The following is a 5,815-nucleotide window of genomic DNA, read 5'->3' as shown; positions in this document are numbered from 1 at the left end:
GAGCCGCATCTATGCATGCATCGTGCGAAGAGGAGGACGAGTGCGTGCTCCAGCATGCCGGTGATGAGGAACTAGCGTGTCATTGTCGTCTCCGCCCGCGCGGAGGAGGCACACATGGTGGCTGTTGCGGCGGAAGCCGGTCGCGCGCGCGTCGAGCCCGCAAACCGGGTGCGGACGCGGAATCTACCTTCGAGACCTTGAATGCCACGTGGATCCTGCAATCTAAAGGAGCAATTTGGGTCAGTCAACTCATGTGAGCCGTTTGATGCAACATGGATGGCTAGAAGGGCTTCTTCCACCTCTTCTGTCGTCTTCTTCCTTCGCTCCGTCGAACTTCTTTCACAAATCGACTGACCCAAATTATACTACTAGTATGAACGTATTAAGTACAGTGGGAACACAAAGGTACGAGCAGTAGTACCAACTGCAAGAAGAACAGTAGTAAGACATAGTACTAGTACTACTCTATGTACTAAACAGTTCAAATAACGAGAAAGGACATAAACATAGTTCTGCTGGGGCCTCGGCACAACACACCCTTGAAAATAAACTAAGCAACTAGTCAGCTTGACACTGCAGTAGAACCAGCATGAGTGACGGCACTGCCACCTACTCGCAGTCCGAGTCCACGTCCTCGACTTTGTCCTTGTCCCTCTTCCTCTTCCTCTTCGCTGATGCTTCTTTGCTTGAACCGGACACTGGGCTCTGCTTCTTCATCCAACCCATGTAGATATTTAAACAAAGGTAGGCATCCATTGCTGTGTACAGGATGTGATCTTCATCTAATGTCTTCGATTCCCATGCATGATGAAACTCGTGATGAGGTTTCTTCAGTTTAGCGTATGAAGGATCAATCATGGGTGCTGCCAGGGTCAGCATTGAAGGTTGAGAGGAGGACACCAGGCTTGCCTTCTGGAGATCGAAGGGCTGGCCTACAACGAGACCTATCCAACGCAGGACTTGTTTGTCGTTCTTAAAGCCTACAGTAACGAATTTCACTCTTTTGTCCTTGAGGAAGTTCTTAAAATCCTGGCACTCAACATCGGCATGGCATATGTGGTAGACCAAGAAAACGTTATGTACGCAAACTTGTATCACGGCGGGCTTCTTCCTCTCTTCGTCCTTTAGATCGTTCTCTCGTCCCAGGACTGTGGTGTACTCAACATCTAGCCCAGCGACCCACTCATCCGTTGAACTGTTGAACATGCGTAGGAAGCGAGCAAGCCATGCTTTCACCGTCGCGGATCCACGTGTGTAGATGACGATGAACTGATCGCCGGTGATGGCTCTAACCTGGTATTCAACAGCGACCATGGAGATTTGGGAGGCCATGGATTTTGGAGGAGGGTTAGGAGAAGTTGAACTGTTGTACCCCGCAAAAACTAGGAGCGAACTAATGTGAAAGGACGGGACGACTGGGAGCGAACTGTTGTGAGGTAGAAGACGGGGGCGAGTAGGGTGTGCGAACGGCATGGGGTTGCTGGCTTGCCCGGTGGATAAACGGCTGCAAGCCCCCAAAGAGTTCTCGAGAACTATGCAGGACCCACTAGATGTCATGTCTACTAGACCCATATCGTAGGCCTGACGGTATAGCTTCTGCTTGTTCGCACGCCATGCCGGCGTGTGGATGTAACTTCACTTAATTCCGTCAACCGTCACGCCTCGCACGACCTTCGCCTCCCTCGCGCAGTCGCGCCCTTTGAGACTTCGACCGGCTAAAAGTGAGCAATTTTTTTGCCTACTCCGCATGCATGACACTCCCTCTGGTCCTTTTTACTCCCGTCAACCGTTTGCAAAGTGTTTGACCAAATATATACTTTTTTCAACACCACCTTATATTAATTAACCAGCCACACTAGTACACTCATTCGATACAATATTCACCACACAGGGCGGTACATTATTTACAAGAATACCATCTAATCTATTGTCAAAGCTATACTTAGCGATTAAGTGTGCCACCTTATTGGCCGAACGGCTAATCTTTGACAATTGAAGATTGTTGATCAACTTCGAGATGCTCAACGCTTTCATCTTCAGGTCACGCATAGCAGACCTTTCATAGTCCCCCGATGCAAGAGACGCTACCACAAAAGCGCAATCAGTCTCTAAAATTACAGGATTATGAAGAGAAATACCTATGTAGAGACCGGCAATCCAAGCCCTAAGCTCCGCTTCCTCCATGCTTTGACATGCATCAATGAAATCCCATGACCAAATTTATACTAAAAATATCAATATCTACAATACTGATTATAATGAGTATAAGAACTACGTTTTATAATGAGTGTAAAAATATTGATTTGACATTGTGAATGTTGATACTCCCTCCGTCTAGGTGAGTAAGTCATCTTAGGCTGTGCACCATTACCAAGGAGGAGGGAAAAACGAGAGACATTAATGTTTATTTGCTATTTAAATAGTATTGCATGCAATGAACTAACCACTGCATGTCATGTTTGATAGCCTCAGGTCATTAAAAGCATGCACACCCTCATCCTTTATTGGTTGATATGTCAAGAAACAAGAAACGAGGTAGAAGTAAATGCACCGCGCCTACGTGTTTTGGGATTATTTGGTTTTCGTAAGATGACTTACACACCTAGCTATTAGAGTACCAGTACCTCCCTTCTAGTTTAAAGGGCTCGACTCAAAAATTTCACCTACTCTTAGCAAGATAGTAGAGGCGGTGGAATAGTTTTTGAAGTCTGCAAAAGTACTCAACTAATGCTGTGGTTCTTCACAAAAAATGTGTTTACCAATGCATGCGTGAACACTAGTTAGTCTAACCCCCCTCTCTTCTTTAATTCTTTGCCACATCAGCATGTTTGCTATTCCCTTGTACCAGCTAAGATACCACCATGATGGCCAGCCTTAATCATCGCATGCAATAATTTAGTGCACCTTGAAATATGAACATGTGTGGGGCGTGTATGTTTTTAATGACTTGAGACTATACCTAGCCCGGCATGCAAGATGACTTATTATGCACCGTTCCCCATACCTGCAGGAACCCCGTTCGTCTCCAAATCTTTTCCTCTCCATGTGTGCAAACAATATGCCAGCCAAACTCTCCTTCTCCCTCCGGCGGTCCCACCACTTCACCCCATGTGAAAAAATCTGCATGCATGACTCTCCTCCCCCCATGCTCGTCCAATCTGTTGTGACCAGCAATATTTCCACCCCTTCGCTCCCCCGTAATTTACTCCAACAAATATGCCCACATAGCTTTTACTTAACTTCAGGTGCATTGGGTCACTGACATACGGGCCCAGCAGTGTACTGGCCCACATGTCAGTGATGCAACTGGACCTGCAGTTAAGTCAGTGCAGCTCAGTCCATATCTTACGTAGGTGTGCCATTGCTCGCTATAAATATTGCGCCTCCCACGACATCGCTATCTCCTCCCCCTCACGTTCACGTTCATCACTATCTCCTCCCCCTCCCTCTCACGTCGACCACCATGGCATCTCCCCTCCCAAGCCCTAGGAGCCCCTCGCTGCACCACGCGGACGGTCACGCATCGCCTTTCCGTTCCTCACCGCCATTAGTCGAGGAGGACGCGTCGGTGTTCCGCTCCTCGCCGCTACATGACGCGTCGCCGTTCCGTTCCTCGCCGCCACTAGTCAAGGAGGACGCGTCGGTGTTCCGCTCCTCGCCGCGACGCGACACGTCGCCGTTCCGTTCCTCGCCGCCACTAGTCGAGGAGGATGCGTCGGCGTTCCGCTCCTCGCCGCGACGGGTCGAGGTGGATGCATCGACGTTCTCAATCTCGCCGGCACGCACATCGGAGGACGCATCGGCTCCCCGCTACGAGGAGAACGCCGCGCCGCCCACCGAGCCCCCCCAGCCTTGAGGAGCTTTGGAAAGAAATGGATGTCACCTTGTTGGAGGCTTTTCCTCCAGCAGAGCGCGCCAAAATAAAGGCGGAGAAGAAGGCCGAGGAAGAGAAGCGCACCGTGCAACAAGCTTTCTGGGAGATCTATGTCGTGTCCAAGAGAGTCAAGCAATTGGTTCTTTGGCAGAATGCTCGTGCGAGGGCCGTGAGGGTGGCGGAGGACGCCCGTGCCGACGCCCATGAGTGCAGTCGGGCCCAAGCGCCTCATCTACACTTGGCGGTACGTGGACTGGGTGCACGCTTCCAGCCAGGAGGAGTACCTGTTGGCGCCGGATCACCACACCGGTGAGATCGCGCTCGCCCCCCGGCAAGCCGCCAATCATCACCTCGCGACTTGTGAGGCTGAGGAAGAGGCGTTGTGTCGGCGCGCTGGGAAACGGCCGCGCACCAGGGCACTCGTGGCGTGCCGCAAGCGCTCCTGCGAGCGGCGTGGCTTTTAGGAGGAGTATAATTTTTGTTTCGTAAGGCGATCTCATTAGTTTTGGGACGCAAATGATAAATCCCGAACGTTCAGGAATTTTTAGCGTCCTTAATTAAGTATGTAAAAGGGAAAGTTTGGAAACATTGTGTATTATTACGCATTTTGCAAGTACGTGCATATAGCACAAACTTTACTATATACTATCGGACTACACGTCTCTCTCGATATATGCTTGCAGACTGTGCTACTCCCTCCGTCCAGGTCAATAAGTCATCTTTGGTTGTGCATGGTGACCAAGAAGGAGGGAATACTTGTACACCTAGATGGAGGGAGTACTACTATTACTTATGTACGTGCAAATGCAGGTTGGAACATTACAATGCGGTTTTTGTTAAAGTGGAAAAACAGCACTAGTCAAGCTTGTGAAACGATTCAATGCAAAAAAATGCAAAAATGCTCGTTTGATTGTTTGCTTTTACCTTCCTTCTCTGTGGTTATTTCTCTGTCATACTTTGTATGGAGCATCTCACTGGTTGGAAAGGCATGCAAATTCCCAAACCGCTTCCTACACCCTGTATCAAATTTTTTTCCTAACAAGTTGTGCCGTGCAATTGGAATTCCAACTTGAGTACTACTACTAGTAGGAGTACCAGGGGCCACTTCTTTTAGGCTTCTAGATTAGTAATCCCATAACTACTACCTCCATCCTGGTTTATTGGTCCGCATTGTAATCTGTGTCAAATTTTGATCATAAATTTAACTAATGAAATGTTAGTGCATGTCACATGCACTACTCCATCTGTCTAGGTGAGTAAGTCATCTTAGGCTGTGCACCGTGACCAAGGAGGAGGAGAAAACGAGAAACATTAATGTTTATTTTCTAATTAATAGGATTGCATGCAATGAACTAACCACTGCATGTCATGTTTGATATCTCAAGTTATTAAAAGCATGCACACTCTTTATCTCTTATTGGTTGATATGTCAAGAAACAAGAAATGAGGTAGAAGTTAATGCACAGTGCCTAAGTGTTTTGGGATTATTTGGTTTTCGTAAGATGACTTACACACCTAGATGCACCGTGCCTAAGTGTTTTGAGTAAAATTTTATCAGTTAAATCTTTGGTCAAAATTTAGCACAAATTACAATGGTGAGGAATAAACCAGGACGGAGTAGTAGTTTAGAAGCCCAAATAAATGAGTGAGGCGCCTTATTGTTACTCTCCACTGTGACTAGTCTTGTGGAAAAAGCTTGGGAAGCCGCCAAAAGAACTGGCCCTAGGAGTAGTAGCTAGGGATCGAGTGTGGGAGATGAACCGGAGAAAGTAAATGCAGAGAGATGAAATGCAAAAAAGACAGAGGGATGTGATGGTTGCTTGTCCATTTATTTTACCAGGCCATTTATTACTGGGAGTGGTTGGGTTTTGTGATATGACGGCTTTACTGCCGCGCCACGAGCAGGGTGAGAGGTGAGACTCCCGTGCAGCGCCGCCCTCT

This window comes from Triticum aestivum, chromosome 7B, assembly GCF_018294505.1.
Source record: "Triticum aestivum cultivar Chinese Spring chromosome 7B, IWGSC CS RefSeq v2.1, whole genome shotgun sequence".
Classification (NCBI taxonomy): Eukaryota; Viridiplantae; Streptophyta; class Magnoliopsida; order Poales; family Poaceae; genus Triticum; species Triticum aestivum.
The sequence above is the reverse complement of the archived record's forward strand: the minus strand, read 5'-3'. Positions refer to the sequence as shown.